The following is a 19961-nucleotide window of genomic DNA, read 5'->3' as shown; positions in this document are numbered from 1 at the left end:
TAAACAGAAGAGTAGTCAAGCTAGCAGAAGGTCATAACAGATAATACAATTCAATTAGTACTTTAAGCTATCAACAGAATCTGGCTAAGTGTGGATCCCCAGCTCCTGCTGGTTCTAGCACACTTTGGGATCTGACTAGGTCTGAGTGCTAACACATAGCATATGCAACAGCAGACACCGAGCAACTGAATGACCTGTCCTATATATACTGCAAGCGCTCCACAGCGCCGCCCCAGTCACTCAACCAATCCGGAGCATAGCTGGAGTCAGCTGATCGCCCGATCAGCTGACTCCCCTTCTAGTTGCATAAAGGTCCTGTCGCCCGGCGCGCGCGCGCGTAGCCCTTAGTCTATGAGCAATAGAAGGACCAGGCAAAGCACCAGCGTGTAACTGCGTTGCGGAAACCGCCGGCTGCGACGCGGAGATAGCTGCCATGCTGCTTGCTGTTGCGGCATTATCTCCGCTATCCATTACACTTAAGTTTTTAGATTAGTTTTAAACTGTTTTATCCTACCCTGTGCGTCTCCCTTTGTGTATTAGTGCCTTTAAATGATTCCATTCACAAGCACAATGACTGATTGGTTATATGACCTTTGTAAAGGTGCCCACTAACAGTGTGTTTTAGCGAACAATCTTATTTTCTACAAGATCATTCAGATAGAAGGAAAAGACCTAATTCAGTCAATCCGCAGCATCAGTGAATCTTTAAAGCAAACATCGCAATAATGTAGTATGACGCTATAGTCGCTATAAATCTCAGAATAGATCATGGCACAAATGACAGTCCAGTGTATACAGCCAAGCTAATTACACCCAGTTTAATGACGGGAAAGACAAATAATAGAGCGTCAGGTGCTTGTAAGTTCCTGCTACAAATTTTCCTTCCAAACTACAGTCATCATTGGCGTCATGTGACCGCTTAATTGTGGGTTTGATAACTATTTTGGTTTTTGCCAATGAGTTCCCATTTATTCAGTGGACCATGTCAGGCCTCCAGCCACAGTAGCTGCATCTACAGACTCAGAAAAGAAAGTGTAAATCTCAGCTCTAAAAGGGCTTATTAGGCTTCGTGAAGTTTAAATGCTCGGTGTGTAACGTGTTCAGGATGGGATCAATAGCATGTTCCTAAATTAAACTAAAGATGGCCCGGAACAGTATTCTCTCTGTTACGTCTATACACAGGACTCACTGTTGTAGGGGTAAAAAAATATAGCAGAGATTTGCGGTGCTGTAGGAAAGAATGGAATATATCTGCATATGCCGCCCTTTACTAGACCCTTTATCTGCGTTTGATCATCATGAGGTTTGATGTTCACAGTCACATTATTAAATCCTAAATTTGCTTTATGTATATTCTCCATCTTTCATATCCTGCTGATGTGTTGCCTTGATACGCAGCATCTTGAATATGAAAAGGGAAAGAGCCAAGCAGGCTGGACTCCTTCACTGATATGGATTATATAACTTTTAGACAAGGAGCAGAGTAACAGGGACATTAGATTAAAAAAAGAAAAAAAATTGTTGTTACTTCTAATGTTGAAATATAATATTTAAAGCAAACCTGTGTATTTCTGCACCTGCGCACAATGTTCCCGGCCATGGGATTGCGGCCGGAAGCAGCACGTCCGTACACTCGAGCATGCGCAGAAGCCGCCATACCGGCCAGGTCGAAGGCCGCTATGGAGGGGTCCCCAGGAGACTGGCTGAGAGCAGAGCTGCAGTGAGGGACAATAGGCTTCTATGGGCTGGAGAAAGCCCCAGGTAAGTAAATCTTGCCCTGGACTGCATGGTGTTTGTTTGTTTTTTCAATGGAGGGAGAAGTTTACCAGTTATGGTCATGTCCTAGTGAACAGCTGATTTATATTACCTTTCATTCGCCAGGGACTACATTAGGAGGTTATAAGGGGAAGATTAGCTGCAATTTAGATTATGTTGGAGGTCCTCCTTAACCCTACAAAGGCTTTAAATATATACCAGTGGTTTCTGCAATCCATAACTTACTTCATCTTGGTATATATTCCCTCATTGTATGAGCCATTATCTACAAGCAAATCAGGTCTGCTGTAGTTCTAGAACCGGCATCTCTGAGATCGTGAATCTGCAGGATGTTCTAAAGAGCAGGCAGTGTATAATATCCAGTATGGTTACCAGAGGTCTGCCTGACCTCCAGCCTGTCTATATACTCATTTATTACAGGCATTTCTGAGCCATGCTCATCTGTCTGATCCGCATTGCCTGCCCGTTTTCTTTAACTTGCAATAATTAAAAAGTTTTAATATCTGATTGTCTGCACTGTGTACATTATAAAAGTGTTTCCTTGATTTGTAACAGACCTTTTACTTCCTTCCTGGATGCGCAGCAAGTCTGGCAAACATTGAGCTGTGTGGGACATACAGTTTACTTTAACCCATTTTCATCATAAGGATTTTCGCCCCTGATTCAAAGCTGAATTCTAGGCAGATACCAAAAAGAATACCAAAAAAACTATAACTACCTTTATATTACCTGATCATTCCTGTCAGTGTTGCCAACTCATCCCTTTAATTACTGACACATCTAAGTTATACAGGTTCTGGGGCTACTTACACATAATCGGTGCCTTACCTGCATCTACCTAGCCCCGGAACCGGTATAATTCATATGTGTCAGTAATTAAAGGGATGAGTTGGCAACACTGATTCCTGTGGGAAAAATTACATTTTCACTTAAACATGGACTTTACTGTTTCCACACTGTGCATGGAACTAAACATGCACTATTCACAACTCTATTTCCCCAAAAAACGTGAGATACCATGTAAACTGTAACTACAGTGGAATGCGAAAGTTTGGGCAACCTTGTTAATTGTCATGATTTTCCTGTATAAATCGTTGGTTGTTGCGATAAAAAAATGTCAGTTAAACATATCATATAGGAGACACACACAGTGATATTTGAGAAGTCTAATGAAGTTTATTGGATTTACAGAAAGTGTGCAATAATTGTTTAAACAAAATTTGGCAGGTGCATAAATTTGGGCACCACAAAAAAGAACTAAAATTAATATTTAGTAGATCCTCCTTTTGCAGAAATTACAGCCTCTAAACGCTTCTTGTAGGTTCCAATGAGAGTCTGGATTCTGGTTGAAAGTATTTTGGACCATTCCTCTTTACAAAACATCTGTAGTTCATTCAGGTTTTATGGCTTCCAAGCATGGAAAGCTCTCTTTAACTCACACCACAGATTTTCAATTATATTCAGATCTTGGGACTGAGATGGCCATTCCAGAACATTGAACTTGTTTGTCTGCATATTCAGAATTCGTAGTGGAGTTTGAGCAGTGTTTAGGGTCGTTGTCTTGTTGAAAGATCCAGCCCCGGCGCAGCTTCAGCTTTTTCACTGATTGCTGGACATTGGTCTCCAGAATCTGCTGATACTAAGGAATCCATGTGTCCCTCAACTTTGACAAGATTCCCAGTCCCTGCACTGGCCACACAGCCCCACAGCATGATGGAACCACCACCATATTTTATTGTAGGTAGCAGGTGTTATTCTTGGAATGCTGTGTTCTTTTTCCTCCATGCATAAAGCCCCTTGTTATGCCCAAATAACTCAATTTTAGTTTCATCCTTCCACAGCACCTTATTCCAAAAAGAAGCTAGTTTGTCCAAATGTGCTTTAGCATAACTCAAGCGGCTCTGTTTGTGCCATGGACGGAGAAAAGGCCTCCTCTGCATCGCTCGTGCATACAGCATCTCCTTGTGTAAAGTGTGCCAAATGGTTGAACGATGCACAGTGACTCCATCTGCAGCAAAATGATGTTGCAGGTCTTTGGTGCTGGTCTGTGAGTTGACTCTGGCTGTTCTCACCATTCGTCGCTTCTGTCTATCCGAGATTTTTGTTGGTCTGTCACTTCGATCCTTAACTTGAACTGAGCCTGTGGTCTTCCATTTCCTCAACATGTTCCTAACTGTGGAAACAGACAGCTGAAATCTCTGAGACAGCTTTCTGTATCCTTCCCCTAAACCATGATGGTAATGGTTGTTTTGAGACCTCCATGTTGCTACTCTTCAGAGAAAATTGAAAGAGGAGGGAACCTTACAATTGACCCCCTTAAATACTCTTTCTAATAACTGGATTCACCTGTGTATGTAGGTCAGGGGTCACTGAGCTTACCAAGCCAATTTGAGTTCCAATAATTAGTTCTAAAGGTTTTGGAATCAATAAAATGACAAACTTATGCACCTGCCTAATTTTATTTAAACAATTATTGCACACTTTCTGTAAATCCAATAAACTTCATTTCACTTCTCAAATATCACAGTGTGTGTCTCCTATATGATATATTTAACTGACATTTTTTTTCGTAACAACCAACGATTTATACAGGAAAATCATGACAATTAACGAGGTTGCCCAATCTTTTGCATCCCACTGTAACAACAGAATGAGGGGATTTAAAAGTAATTTCAATTGGACCTGAAATAGGCAATAAAAACTTAGATACAGAGATGGATTAAAGAGAACCCATAACCAAGCATTGAACTTCATCCCAATCAGTAGCTGATACTCCCTTTCCCATGAGAAATCTTTTCCTTTTCTCAAACAGATCTTCAGGGGGCACTGTAAGCTGATATTGTGGTGAAACCCCTCCCACAGTGTGATGTCAGCACCATGCTGACATCTCACTGTGGGAGCCTTGTTGTATTGTGGGAAATAACAGCTGTTTCCAACTGCCAAAAAAGCAAGCAGCTTCTCCTTCCACTGACATCACCTGCCAGCAGTAAAGATGTTGCCATGTGATAAATGTCAGAATGTAAATCAGGGAAAGATTTTACAATGGGCAAACACTGACTAAATCATTTATGCATAATTATTGTAAAAATTAAGCACTTTTGTTATTTACATTATTTTCACTGGAGTTCCTCTATAATCTCCTTGCCGGTCTAATTAATCCGGCAAGGAGGCAGCGCAGAACTTTTTTTTTATTTTTATTTTTTTTAAATCATGTAGCGAGCCCAGGGCTCGCTACATGATAGCCGCTGAGCGGCGGCATCCCCCCACCCACTCCGATCGCCTTCGGCGATCAGAGTAAGCAGGACATCCCGTTCAGAACGGGATTTCCTGCAGGGCTTCCCCGGTCGCCATGGCGACGGGGCGGGATGACGTCACCGACGTCATGGATGTCGGGATGTCACAAGGAATCCCGATCCGCCCCTCAGCGCTGCCTGGCACTGATTGGCCAGGCTGCGCAGGGTTTTGGGGCGGGGGGAGGGCGGCTCGGCACGGCGGGTAGCGGCAAATCGGCGGCGAGCGGCGGCGATCGCGTACTACACGCAGCTAGCAAAGTGCTAGCTGCGTGTAGGAAAAAAAAATTATGCAAATCGGCCCAGCGGGGCCTGAGAAATCCTTCTGCGCAGGTTACCCCGAGCTGAGCTCGGGATAACTGGCTAGGAGGTTAACCTCCTGGAGACTGCCTAACACAATAGGCGTGGCCACGGCGGCAGTCCCAGGACCGCCTAACGCCGATGGGCGTCAGGTCCTTTATGCCTGTTTTGCCGGCGATCAGGTGCGTGCATGTGCGGCATGCTGTGCGGCCCCCCTCTGTCATCAGCCCGCCGGCCAATTAGCAGCGACGGCGGGCTGTAGATTTACGATCTGCCCAATTAAAGTGTATAATAGACGTTGTTTTGTAAACAGTGTGTATTATACAGGCTGTCTCCTCCCCTGGTGGTCACAGCATTCCTGGCCTGACCACCAGAGAGGACAGCAGCCCTGCACAGTAAGCCACACACACTTTCCTGTTCGATTCCCCCCCCCCTGATCGCCGCGGATCACCCCCCACTGCCCCCCTCACTGGCCCTGACAGGCATCTGACTGAGGTCTGAGTGATATCTGGTCGCCTGTCACAGCTCTGATCGAGATCTGAGTGACATAGGGTGACAGGTGAGTGACATCTTATAGTCTGGGCACTGTTGATTGATATCTGATCACCTGTCACCAGCTCTGTTTGGCCTTTGATCATCTTTGATTGCCCTGTGATTGATCTCTTAGTACATTGTTTAGCATCTGACAGCTGCAGTGTGATTGACATCTGTTCAGCTGTCACCAGCTCTGCTTGAGGCCTGAGTGACATCTGAGTGACATCTTATCATCTGTGCACTGTTAATTGACATCTGATTGCCTGTCATCAGCTCTGATTGGCCTTTGATCATATCTGATTGCCCTGTGATTGATCTCTGTTTATATCGTATGGCATCTGACAGCTGCACTGTTGATTGACATCTGATCGCCTGATTGCACTGTGATTGGTATCTCATCAGCCTCTTGATTGCCCTTAGATTGGCTCTGATTGACATCTGTCTGTTTCTAATTGCATTTGATTGCGTTCAATTGCATTTGATTGTTTTTGATTGCTATCTCATTGCCTCAGATTGTATCTCCCCCCCCCCCCCCCCTGTCACTATCCTAGTGATCTAACAACAGGCCAGTGAGTTAGCTAGGCCCCTTTGTTAGGTAGTTAGCGTCAGTTACCGCCCAGCCCACTACATCGCTGATTAGCATCATCACTGTCGCTAATCAGCATTGTCACTATATAGTATCTGTAAATGATCAGTACTGATCGCAGTCAGATCTATATAAGTACATTACGGTCACCTTAGAGTAGACTCCGCTAAAAACGCAGCATTTGCCCGATCGGGCCTGATCGTTCGGCCGCACTTGCTTCCAACCCGCCCCACCGCAGCGACAGAAATTGTTTTTTTCTGATCACTGCAAAAACACAACACAATAGCTGCGGCGCTCTAAAGATCCGTTTTTTGTTTTTTTTTTAAACAAAACTGAGCGACTGCAGCTTTTTACTTCGCAAGCACTTCTTTTTGCTAGGTAGGTATGCTCTCTTTCCTGTGTAGTCTCAGAGAAATTTCCCTAAAATTAGCAGTCCACCATGGCAAGAAAGAGGTATTCCGCTGAAGAGGCCTATAGGATTCTGGCCCAGTCAGATGAGAGTGATTGGGACTTCTCATCCGATGAATCATCCGGGTCAGAATACGAACCTATAGATAGCAGTGGCTCACTGACTGATAGCGAAGATGACGAGGTTGGGGTCCCTGCTAGCGCCAGGCGTACCACACCCCATGTCAGTGGACCGCAGGTGGCGCAGAATCAACCTCAAGGGCAGCAGAGTGGTGCTAGCGCTGATCCAGGTTTTTATGGTGAGGCATGCACCAGCAGCGCAGCACATCCTGGACTTGGAACCAGTACTGCCGTAGACCCTGGTGAAGTGGCGAGCACCAGCATGGCAGTTGAAACTGGTTCAGTGGCACGTGCAGTAAGACCCCGGTCGTAGCCACTACAAAGACGGGCCCGTAGTACCCCTAGCCTCCCAGAGGTGCTGGCAAATCCTGATTGGCAACCCCCTGGTTCCGCCGCACCCATAGTGCCCCCTTTCACCGCCCAGTCTGGAGTCCAGGTGGAGACAGATTATCTAGGATCGGCCCTAGACGCTTTTCATCTGATCTCCACCGAGGATCTCTATGACTTAGTCGTGGCAGAGACCAACCGTAACGCCACACAATTTATTGCAACATACATCAAAGAGAAAAGATTCCGGGCACCGGCTGAGCTTGCTTATCACCTTTTATTATTATGCTCCCAACACATTCACAACGAAATTGCAATAAATCCTAGCCTTACAGCTGTTTCACAGGGTAACTCTGCTTCTTCAGAGGCAACAGATTATACAAAGAAATTTTGGTGCACCAAAATGTCTTTGTATAATCTGTTGCCTCTGAAGAAGCAGGGTTACCCTGTGAAACAGCTGTAAGGCTAGGATTTATTGCAATTTCGTTGTGAAGGTGTTGGGAGCATAATAATAAAAGGTGACAAGCAAGCTCAGCCGGTGCCCGGAATCTTTTCTCTTTGATGTATGTTGGATGTTAAGCCTTCCATCCGGCGGCACAGCTGTTCACACCTATTGCTTCCAAACTGCCAGTCTGGCATCTGGTGCCGTTTTCTACCTTCATTGATATTATACAATTTATTACCGCCAATCCGAAAAGCTTCCATGCCCAGCCATTTTGGTGGAAACCAGTCACAGTTTACGAATTTAAAATCTTTTTGGGCCTTCTCCTCAACATGGGTCTAACTAAAAAAAATTTATTGCGGTCCTACTGGTCTACTCACCCAATACATCACATGCCCATGTACTCTGCTGCCATGTTGTAACGAGTACAGCCGCGGCGGACTGCACCGCCGCCGCGGTTGCCTCCGTGCCCCTGCCCGTCCCTCCGGCGTCTAGGACGCCGGGGACGGGACTGTCTTGTTCCCATAAGATTGCGGGCGCGCGCACAGACAGGACCTTTATGCTAGGAGGAGGCTCGTCAGCTGACGTCAGAGGAGCCACACGGCGCCCCGGATTGGCTGACTGCAGGGGGCATGCCAGTGAGGTCTCCTCTGCTTCTTAAGCCTCCGGGCTTCAGTCTGGCGCTGTCTGTTGTCGTGAATACATTATGTGTTAGCGCTCAGACCTTAGACTAGATCCCAGGTGTTGAAACCAAGGACTTCACACCTAGACTAGGATGCTGTTATTTTATAATTGTTATTGATATCTGTGTATGACTCTGGCTATACTCTGACTCTGATCTTGCTTACTGATTCTGTACTTCCGCCTATCTGCCTTAAAGTTGCTGAACCTTTGCCTGATTATCGATTACTCTTCCGCCTTACGATTTCTGTACTGATACTCTCCTCTCTGTTACAGAACTTTGCCTGTATGACCACTCTGTCCTCACCAGGGGGCCTAACCTCTGGTGAGGGATTCTTAGTATAGTATCGCCTGCTCCTCAGGTGATCATTAGTTGCAGCAATGTTTGTAACACCTGCTCCTCAGGTGTCCTCTAGGCTGCAGTACACTCTTAGTCACCTGCTCCTCAGGTGATCACTAGGCTGCAGTACACTCTTAGTCACCTGCTCCTCAGGTGATCTCTAGACTGCAGTACACTCTTAATCACCTGCTCCTCAGGTGATCACTAGGTTGCAGTACAGTCTGAATCACCCGCTCCTCGGGAGATTCTATCTCCACAGTATCTGCATCTCCAGCCTGCTGGGGCTTGTACTCTTGTACGTACTGATAGGACCTCACCAGCCCCTCTGGTGAGGTCTCGCCAAACTATTAAGCCTCATCTACACGGGTAGATGAGGCTGCGATCCGGCGGCTCAATTAGCCGCCGGATCGCCTCTTCCGCGTCCCCGCGCGTGCCCGCCGCGTCCCCGCTCGCCGCGCGTGCGCCGGATTAGATTCCCTGCGCGTCCCCGCCGGCGCCGCTTATCTTCCGCTTGATTCCCTGCCATTGTCCCCTTGCAGGGAACGAGCAGGAAATCGGTGGTGGGGAGATCCGTCCTGTCGGCTCGATTGATAAGCCACATCGCCGCCGCATCTATGCGTGTAGATGCGGCTTTAGTTACTGTTCTCTATTAAAGTTTCTGTAACTGATAGCACCTTGCCAGCTTCTCTGAGAAGGTCTAGACAAGTTATTCAGTTACCGTATCTGATAGTACGTAGCCATTCCCTCTGGAAGGTTTGACCGTACTTATCAGTGCTCTCGCAGCTAGTGCCAGCCAGTACCTCTGAAGGGGCCTAGCCTTTATTAGTTTCAGCTAGTGCCAGTCAGCACCTCTGAAGGGGCCTAGCCTTTATTAGTTTCAGCTAGTGCCAGCCAGCACCTCTGAAGGGGCCTAGCCTTTATTCGTTTCTGAGGCTCATCAGCTCCACTGATGAGCATTCGTTACTTACTCATTATTCTCATCCGCACCACTGGTGAGGTGTTGCGTAGTGACTGATAGCACCTTCCCAGCTCCTCTGGAAGGTTTAGCCAAAACTATCCGAGTCACTTGTATAACCTTTCCAGCTCCACTGGTCATAAAAGTGACCACCCTGACTCCACAAAATTCGGCCCCTCGTAGACCACCTGTCATCGAAATTTGCAGATGCTTACACCCCTGATACAGAACATCTGCATAGACGAGTCCCTGATACATTTTACTGGGCGCCTTGGCATTAAGCAGTACATCCCAAGCAAGCGCGCCCGGTATGGGGTCAAGCTGTATGAGCTCTGTGACAGGGCCACAGGCTATACATATAGTTTTAGGGTCTATGAGGGAAAAGACACAAAATTGGAGCCGGTCGGATGCCCTGACTACCTGGGGAGCAGTGGCAAGATTGATGTCATCCTTGTTCCAGAAGGGGTACCATCTTTACGTGGACAATTATCTCTATCAGCATTTACAGCTAATTAGAATTTGCTGCTGTGGCACCGTGCGGCCTAGTCGCCACTCGCCAGGGCTTCCCCCAATGGCTCACTAGTATCCGACTTGCACGGGGGTAGAGGGTTGCCTTGTGTAACGAAAACCTGTTCGCAGTGAAATGGAAGGACAAGAGGGACATTTACTTTCTGTCCACCATTCACGCAGACATGACAGTCCAAATTTAACGAGCAACTGAGGTTGTTGAAAAACCCCTCACCGTCCACGAATATAACCTTTTTTTTTTTTTATAACTCTTTTTATTGAAGAATGTATCAAAAATTATCAACATTGCATTCAGTACAGGATACCAAATAACATTCATATAAAGGAGACTTGAGAGGATATAGAAAGAGCAAGATAAGAGAATATAGTACTTATTATCATTACAGTGTGATTTATCTGAAGAGACATATATTTTATACTAGAGTCCTCATATAACTTACAGAGTTGTGATTGCATAATAATAGAATCTGACATTAAAAGACGATGTCTCACAAAAGGTGGTGTCCACCAAAGTCGTGTATCCGTGCCGACACTGGAGTATGATCTATCTTGAGAGATATATTAACATAAAACATAAACTTTAACAAAAAAACAACAACAACTATTCAGCTGAACCATGGGCCTTATGCTATCTGTTCATTTTAATAAAGCATGGGGTTTATCCGTCCAGGTGGGCAGGGCAAGTCTCTCCCCCCCCCCCCACACACACACACACCACCACCACCCCCCTCCCCACACCCCTCCCCCCCCCCCCCCCACACACACACACACACACACATGTTATTACTTAGTCACAATTAGTACTTTCACATTTAAAGAATACTAACAAATATAGATCTCAGTGGTCATCAACAGTAAGAGGACTATCCATCCAGGGCATCCATACAAGTAAAAATTTACCAATGCAGCCACAATTTTTTGAATTTGAATACACAGAATGTTTAAAGACCACCCCCACCCACCCCGCCATCTGATTGGATAATGTATGTCAGCAGCTCAGGATCTCATTATTCTGCTATCTACTCCTGTTCTTAAAGAGTTGGTAATTTTAATAGGTTTTAATGTAAGGCTCTGTGTTACACCAGAAAGGATCGGTGGGTGTCAGCGGCAATAACTCACCCGCTTGTCCATAAATCAAAAGTATCCACTGATAGAACACCAATCCACAGTCCAGAAATAGAACACCAATGCACAGTCCATCAATAAAACACCAATACAGTGTCTACAAAGAGAACGCCAATACACAGTCCACAGATAGAACACCAATAGAACACCAATACACAGTCCTCCAATAGAACATTAATACACTGTTCACCAATAAAACACCAATACACAGTCCACTGATAGAACACCAATACTCAGTCCACCAATAGAACACCAATACACAGTCCACTGATAGAACACCAATACACAGTCCACTGATAGAACACCAATACACAGCCCACCAATAGAACACCAATGCACAGTCCACTGATAGAACACCAATACTCAGTCCACCAATAGAACACCAATACACAGTCCACTGATAGAACACCAATACACAGTCCACTGATAGAACACCAATACACAGCCCACCAATAGAACACCAATGCACAGTCCACTGATAGAACACCAATACACAGTCCACCAATAGAACACCAATGCACAGTCCACCAATAGAACACCAATACACAGCCCACCAATAGAACACCAATGCACAGTCCACTGATAGAACACCAATACACAGTCCACCAATAGAACACCAATACACAGTCCACCAATAGAACACCAATACACAGTCCACCAATAGAACACCAATACACAGTCCACCAATAGAACACCAATACACAGTCCACCAATAGAACACCAATACACAGTCCACCAATAGAACACCAATACACAGTCCACCAATAGAACACCAATACACAGTCCACCAATAGAACACCAATACACAGTCCACCAATAGAACACCAATACACAGTCCACCGATAGAACACCAATACACAGTCCACCGATAGAACACCAATACACAGTCCACCGATAGAACACCAATACACAGTCCACCGATAGAACACCAATACACAGTCCACCGATAGAACACCAATACACAGTCCACCGATAGAACACCAATACACAGTCCACCGATAGAACACCAATACACAGTCCACCGATAGAACACCAATACACAGTCCACCAATAGAACACCAATACACAGTCCACCAATAGAACACCAATACACAGTCCACCAATAGAACACCAATACACAGTCCACCAATAGAACGCCAATACACAGTCCACCAATAGAACGCCAATACACAGTCCACTGATAGAACGCCAATACACAGTCCACTGATAGAACACCAATACACAGTCCACCAATAGAACACCAATACACAGTCCACCAATACAACACCAATACAAAGTCCAGTTGCCTAACAACATGGAAGCTGCCATATGTATTTCCTTTTAAACCATCCCAGTTGCCTGGCAGTCCTGCTGATCTTTCTGGCTTCAGCAGTGTCTGAATCACACACCTTAAACAAGCATGTGGCTAATCCAGTGAACCTTAAAGGGGAACTGAAGTAAGAGGTATACGGAGGCTGGCATATTTATTTCCTTTTAATCAATACCAGTTGCCTGGCAGCCCTGCTGGTCTATTTCTCTGCAGTAGTATCTTAATAACACCAGAAACAAGCATGCAGCTAGTCTTGTCAGCTCTGACTTTAAAGTCTGAAACACCTGATCTGCTGCATGCTTGTTCAGGGGCTATGGCTAATAGTATTAGAGGCAGAGGATCAGCAGGGCTGCCAGGCAACTGGCATTGCTTAAAAGGAAATACACATGGCAGCTCCATATACCTCTCTCTTCAGTTCCCCTTTCAGTCAAACATCTGATCTGCATGCTTGTTCAGGGTCTGTGGCTAAAATCACTAGAAACAGAGGATTGGTACGGCAGCCAGGCAATTTTCATAGTTTAAAAAGGAAATAAATATGGCAGCCAACAAATTAATCTCACTTCAGTTGTCTTTAACCACTTGGACCACAGTCTTTCTACCCCTTAAGGACCAGAGCCTTTTTCTCCATTCAGACCACTGCAGCTTTCACGGTTTATTGCTCGGTCATACAACCTACCACCTAAATGAATTTTACCTCCTTTTCTTGTCACTAATACAGCTTTCTTTTGGTGCTATTTGATTGCTGCTGTGATTTTTAGTTTTTATTATAGTCATCAAAAAAGACATGAATTTTGTCAAAAAAATGATTTTTTTTTTAACTTTCTGTGCTGACATTTTTCAAATAAAGTAAAATTTCTATATACATTTTTGTCCAAATTTATTCTGCTACATGTCTTTTATAAAAAAAAAATCCAATAAGTGTATATTTATTGGTTTGGGTAAAAGTTATAGCTTTTACAAACTATGGTGCCAAAAGTGAATTTTCCCATTTTGAAGCATCTCTGACTTTCCTGACCACCTGTCATGTTTCATGAGGTGCTAGAATTCCAGGATAGTATAAATACCCCCCAAATTACCCCATTTTGGAAGGAAGACATCCCAGAGTATTCACTGAGAGGCATGGTGAGTTCATAGAAGATTTTATTTTTTGTCACAAGTTAGCGGAAAATGACACTTTGAAACAAAAATAAAACAAACAAAAAAGTTTCCATTTCTGCTAACTTGTGACAAAAAAAATGAAATCTGCCACGGACTCACCATGCCCCTCTTTGAATACCTTGGGGTGTCTACTTTCCAAAATGGGGTCATTTGTGGGGTGTGTTTACTGTCCTGGCATTCAGGGCCGGTTTAAGCAACAATGGGGCCCCAGGGCAAAATAAACCTGGGGGGCCCCCCCAACATATACCCCGGAACAAAAATCGGCATTAGGGGACCTTTTTTGCAGCTGGTATAGTCAGGGTGTGAAGTCCCAATCGGTCAGAGCTCCACATTCTGGCTATCCCAGCCTGCATGGGGGACATGCAAAAGTTTCAGGAGGGGGGACCCCACATGATTTAAAAAAAAAAAAAAATTCCCACACTCTAAACATAAAAAAAAATTGGGAAAATAGGACAAAATGCCAGGGATCTTCATACAGCCATATTGCGGCTGTATAGCGATCCCTGGCCAAAGCGCTGCGGCTGCGTATAGACCCCCTGGAAACCCCGTCAGGAAATTTATTGTGCTTTCGTTTGATGCATGTAAAATTACACTACCGTTAGGTTTGCTACTAAAAGTTACATTTACCGCATTTAAAACTATACTTTAAAATCGATTTTCTCAAAAACTATAAGGTCTTTTTGAAAAATTGTTTTTTCCTCTTATTCCTAATGATCTCCTTAACATATCCTGCAAATTTAGGGTTTCTAGCATTTAAGGTGGATTTGCTATTAACCATTAAAGTCGGCAGGTTTTTAAATGTGTTTTTTTTTTCTTTGAAACTTTAAAATCGATTTTCTCAAAAACTATAAGGCCGATTTGAAAAAAATGTTTTTCCTCTTGTAGCCACTGGGGGCCCCTACAAGCTCTGGGGCCCTGGGGCAGCTGCCTCCTTTGCCTTAATGGTAGCGCCGGCCCTGCTGGCATTGTGGGGGGTGCTAAATTGTAAGCACCCCTGTAAAGCCTAAAGGTGCTCATAGGACGTTGGGCCCCTTAGCGCACCTAGGCTGCAAAAAGGGGTCACACATGTGGTATCGCCGTACTCTAGAGAAATAGTATCATGTGTTTTAGGGTGTATTTTTACACATACCCATGCTGGGTGGGAGAAATATCTCTGTAAATGAGTTTTTTTGATTTTTTTTTTACACACAATTGTCCATTTACAGAGAGATTTCTCCCACTCAGCATGAGCATGTGTACAAATACACCCTAAAACACATTATACTATTTCTCTTAAGTACAGCGATACCACATGTCTAACACTTTTTTGTAGCCTAGGTGTGCTAAGGGGCCCAACGTCCTATGAGTACCTTTAGGATTTCACAGGTCATTTTGAGGCATTTGGTTTCTAGACTACTCCTCACGCTTTAGGACCCCTAAAATGCCAGGGCAGTATAGGAACCCCACAAATCACCCCATTTTAGAAAGAAGACACACCAAGGTATTCTGTTAGGAGTATGGTGAGTTCATAGAAGATTTTATTTTTTGTCACAAGTTAGCGGAAATAGATTTTTACTGTTTTTTTTTCACGAAGTGTCATTTTCCCCTAACTTGTGACAAAAAATAAAATCTTCTATGAGCTCACCATACTCCTAACAGAATACCTTGGGGTGTCTTCTTTCTAAAATGGGGTCATTTGTGGGGTTCCTATACTGCCCTGGAATTTTAGGGGCCCTAAACCGTGAGGAGTAGTCTTGAAATCAAATGTCTCAAAATGGCCTGTGAAATCCTAAAGGTACTTATAGGACGTTGGGCCCCTTCAGGAGGAGGTGAGAGAGATTAAGCGACCAATAGCTAGACAGCAGGACAGTTCCCCATCAGGTCGGTGTGTTTGATTGGACAGTTTTCATTGCTGTCCACGATTGGCTGTCTACTATTCATGAATGTATTTAAATGTGTTATAGTGAATGGATATGTTAGTTCATGTTTAGCCTTGCTTGACAAAGGAGGTAAACTCCGAAACGTTGCTGGATGGCTACATGAGATCTTTGATCCAATAAAAGAGCATTATAATTACGGATGGTGTCGGTCATCTTTTTTCAAGGTGTGATTAGAGGGGGGGAATAGATGCAAGCAATGCACTGGGGAGGTGATCGGGGGAGGAGGGGGGGGCAGGGTCTGAGGGCAATCCGAGGGTGTGGGCGGGTGATTGGGTGCCCACAAAGGGGCAGATGAGGGTCTGACCTGATGGGTATGATGGGTATCAGTGACAGGGGGTTATTGATGGGTGATTGATGGGTGATTAGAGGGTAGAACAGATGTAAATAATGCACTGGAGAGGTGTTCAGGCGGGGTCTGAGGGTGATCTGAGGGTGAAGGCAGGTGTTTGGGTGCCCGCAAGGGGCAGTTTGGGGTTTAATCTGATGGGTAGCAGTGACAGGTGGTGACAGGGGGTGATGGGGGGATTGATAGGTGATCAGGGTGTGAATAGAGGGGAGAATAGATGCAAGAAATGCACTGGCGAGGTGATCAGGGCTGGGGTCTGAGGGCGTTCTGAGGGTGTGGGCGGGTGATTGGGTGCCAGCAAGGGGCAGATTAGGGCCTGATCTGATGGGTAGCAGTGACAGGTAGTGACGGGGTGATTGATGGGTGTTCAGTGGGTGATTAGAGGGAAGAACAGATGTAAACAATGCACTTCGGAGGCGATCTGAGGGCGGTCTTCGGGTGATCTGAGGGTGCGGGCGGGTGATCAGGTGCCCGCAAGGGGCGGGTTAGGGTCTTATCTGATGGGAGTTAGTGACATGTGGTCACAGGGGGTGATTGATGGGTGATTGACAGGTGATTGACAGGTGATCAGTGAGTGATTACAGGGAAGAATAGATGTATACAATACACAGGGGGGGGGGGTCTGGGGAATATCTGTAAACAATGCACTTCGGAGGCGATCTGAGGACCAGTGTGCGGGCGATCTGAGGGTGTGGGGGGGGGGGGGGGAGTGATCAGGTGCCTGCAAGGGGCAGGTTAGGGTCTTATCTGATGGGTGTTAGTGACAGGGGGTGATTGACAGGTGATCAGTGAGTGATTACAGGGAAGAATAGATGTATACAATACACAGGGGGGGGGGGGGTCTGGGGAGGATCTGAGGATGTGGGGGGGGGGTGATCAGGAGCCCCCAGAGGGCAGATTAGGACCTAATAAAAAAAATAGCGTTGACAGATAGTGACAGGGAGTGATTGATGGGTGATTAGGGGGGTGATTGGGTGCAAACAGGGGTCTCGGGGGTGGGCAGGGGGGCTCTGAGGAGTGCTGTGGGCAATCAGAGGGAAGGGGGGGCAGAAGATCAGTGTTTTTGGGTGCACATAGGAAGGGCTGCAGCCTGCCCTGGTGGTCCCTCGATCACTGGGACCACCAGGGCAGGAGGCAGCGTGTATAATACGCTTTGTATACAATACAGAGCGTATTATACGCTTGTATTGCGGCAGATCGGGGGTTAACAACCGGCTGGCGGATTGACATCGCGGGTGGGCGGAGCCTATTGCCGGAGGGCGCGATCCCCGGCAGGACAGCGCAGAATGACCCGCCGCCAATCGGCGTATTGCGGTCGTTCTGCGGGCCACTTTGCCGCCGCCCATCGGCTGTGGGCGGTCGGCAAATGGTTAAGGAAATACATATGTAAGTGCCAAAGAATATGTTGGACCTTTATAAAAGAATAATAAGGCAGTCTAATAATAATAAGGCAGTTTCTTACCACACTGTCACTCTTAGAAATTGACTGTATAGTTAGTTCAACGCACAGAGCACTATTGCCCTCTAGTGGTTTTTTTTTTTTATAAGAGTTGCACATTTGTACCTTTTTTTCATCGCCTTGAACAGTGTACTCGTCATAAGATATAAAGCAATTACCTATTGCTCATTTTTACACAATTGCGAACAATATTGTAAAATAGTGAACCACTACAGATGTGTGTAATATTCCCAATTCTGCCCCATTATTTCAGCTGTAAGAAAGAGCAATTTCAGCTTTCAGCCACAACTCACACAGAAATGCTGCTATTGTTGGGAACTCCTACTGCAGAGTAGGGTTGTGTAATTGATAAACCAGAAATAAAGTTGGTTGAGAAAAGCTGTTGGAAAATAACAGAGTCACTGTGATGAAACACTTTTAAATGATTACCTTTTAAAAAGAACAAAGACTGGAAGACAGGCACAAAATAAACACAATTATTAAAATGTTAAAAAGTGGGAGGAGCTGCCCTCCTGTGAAGCCTCCTGCCTATAGAATTAGGAGAACCAGTTTACAGGACAAGCAGCTCCATTAGGTAATCATGTCAATGTGTAGCCCAGAATGAGATGTAACACCCTCTGTAATACAGCCCAACTAATAACTGGGCTACTGATCCACACAATTGCCTTATAAAGTAGATAGCCCCATGAAATGTCTTCTATTACTTTGTCAATAAACTTGTTTTTCCAGATATACTCCAGGCAGTTGTCTTTGTTCTTTAATGACATTATTACACCCAGTGTCTGGGGCTCTGGGCCACCTGGGAGTTACATACAGTATTTTTTGGAAGAATCATGTCATCAATCATCATCATTTACAATACAGGCCTACTGAAGTAGCTGACTGAATTTATGACAGTCAGTTCACACTTGTTTCAAAACCGTATCTGTGGCTCCGTCTTTTTGCCCTGGACAAACACGGAGCCACGGATACCACTGTTAAAAATAGCGGCCGTCTTCACACACTTCAAAAAAAGGATCCGTGGGCTCCGTTTTAGAAAGCTGAACAGAGAGTCCGGACTTTGCAGATTTTCGCGGAGCCCGGATACCCGCGGAAGCATTGAAAGGCAATACAAAAACGGATCTCCCTCTACACAGAGACATTTTGCACACAAAACGGATGCCAAAGCAGATTGCCTACTGCCTGCTCCTCAATCAGCATCATCTTTGCGGACCTCTTTATCCAATAGAAACACACAGGAAGGGAGGACATGTTTTTGACATATGTTTAAACGGACTGGAAACGTATGCTGCAAAAGCGCAACATGCTGAAAAACGGATCAGTTTTTAGAAAAACTAATCTGTTTAAAACGCATTCCGGTCTGCAACCTGACAAGTGTGGACCAAGCTTAAAACAGTGAATGCATCTTTGTCCATTATTAGCAACTGCAAGACACACTACACCTGATCAGGGTTCCCTTCTTTCCTGTCTCTATCTTTATGCTTTAGGTTTTGAGACACCTACTGCACCTTGCAGCCACTGTTGTACATACAGTACATGTTTTTTTGTTTTGTTTTTTTCAACTGAAACCTCAAATAGAACAAATAAAGTTCAAGAGAAGAACTAGAATTCCTGAACTGCGTGTCATAATAGACTTCATAAATATACAACCAACTACTACTTGACTGATGTAAACACTTTATTAATATTCAGCTTGCAAAGTTAAAAACAAATTAAAAACAAAGTGTGGCCATAGAATGCACAGGTCATGGTATAATAATTATGGTATGCCTCCAATTGATGGTATTTTATAATCAATTAGTAAGAGCCAATATAAACAACAAATCATGACTCAACAATGGCATAAACATACAGCAATCACAGTAGAAATATAATAAAAGCACCAGTTCTTCATAATAGAATGCAACAGGCAGGGCCGGCTTTAGCAACAATGGGGCCCCAGGGCAAAATAAACCTGGGGGCCCCTCAACAGATACCCCAGAACAAAAATCGGCATTAAGGGACCTTTTTGCAGCTGGTATAGTCAGGGTGTGAAGCCCCAATACGAGCTCCACATTCTGGCTATCCCAGCCTGCATGGGGGACAAGGGGTTAAAAACTTTCAGGAGGGGGGACCCCACATAATTAAAAAAAAATTCCCCCCCCCCCCCAAAAAATAAAATTGGGAAAATAGGAAAAAATGCCAGGGACCTTCATACAGCCATATTGCGGCTGTATAGCGATCCCTGGCCAAAGCGCCGCAGTTGCGGAGGAGTTTCCACCCCCTGGAAACCCCATCAGGAAATTTATTGCTCTTTCTTTTGATGCTTGTAAAATTACTTTACCGTTAAAGGTTTGAAACTTTAAGTGACATTTACCG

This window comes from Hyperolius riggenbachi, chromosome 1, assembly GCF_040937935.1.
Source record: "Hyperolius riggenbachi isolate aHypRig1 chromosome 1, aHypRig1.pri, whole genome shotgun sequence".
NCBI lineage: Eukaryota > Metazoa > Chordata > Amphibia > Anura > Hyperoliidae > Hyperolius > Hyperolius riggenbachi.
Note: the sequence above shows the minus strand (reverse complement) of the source record.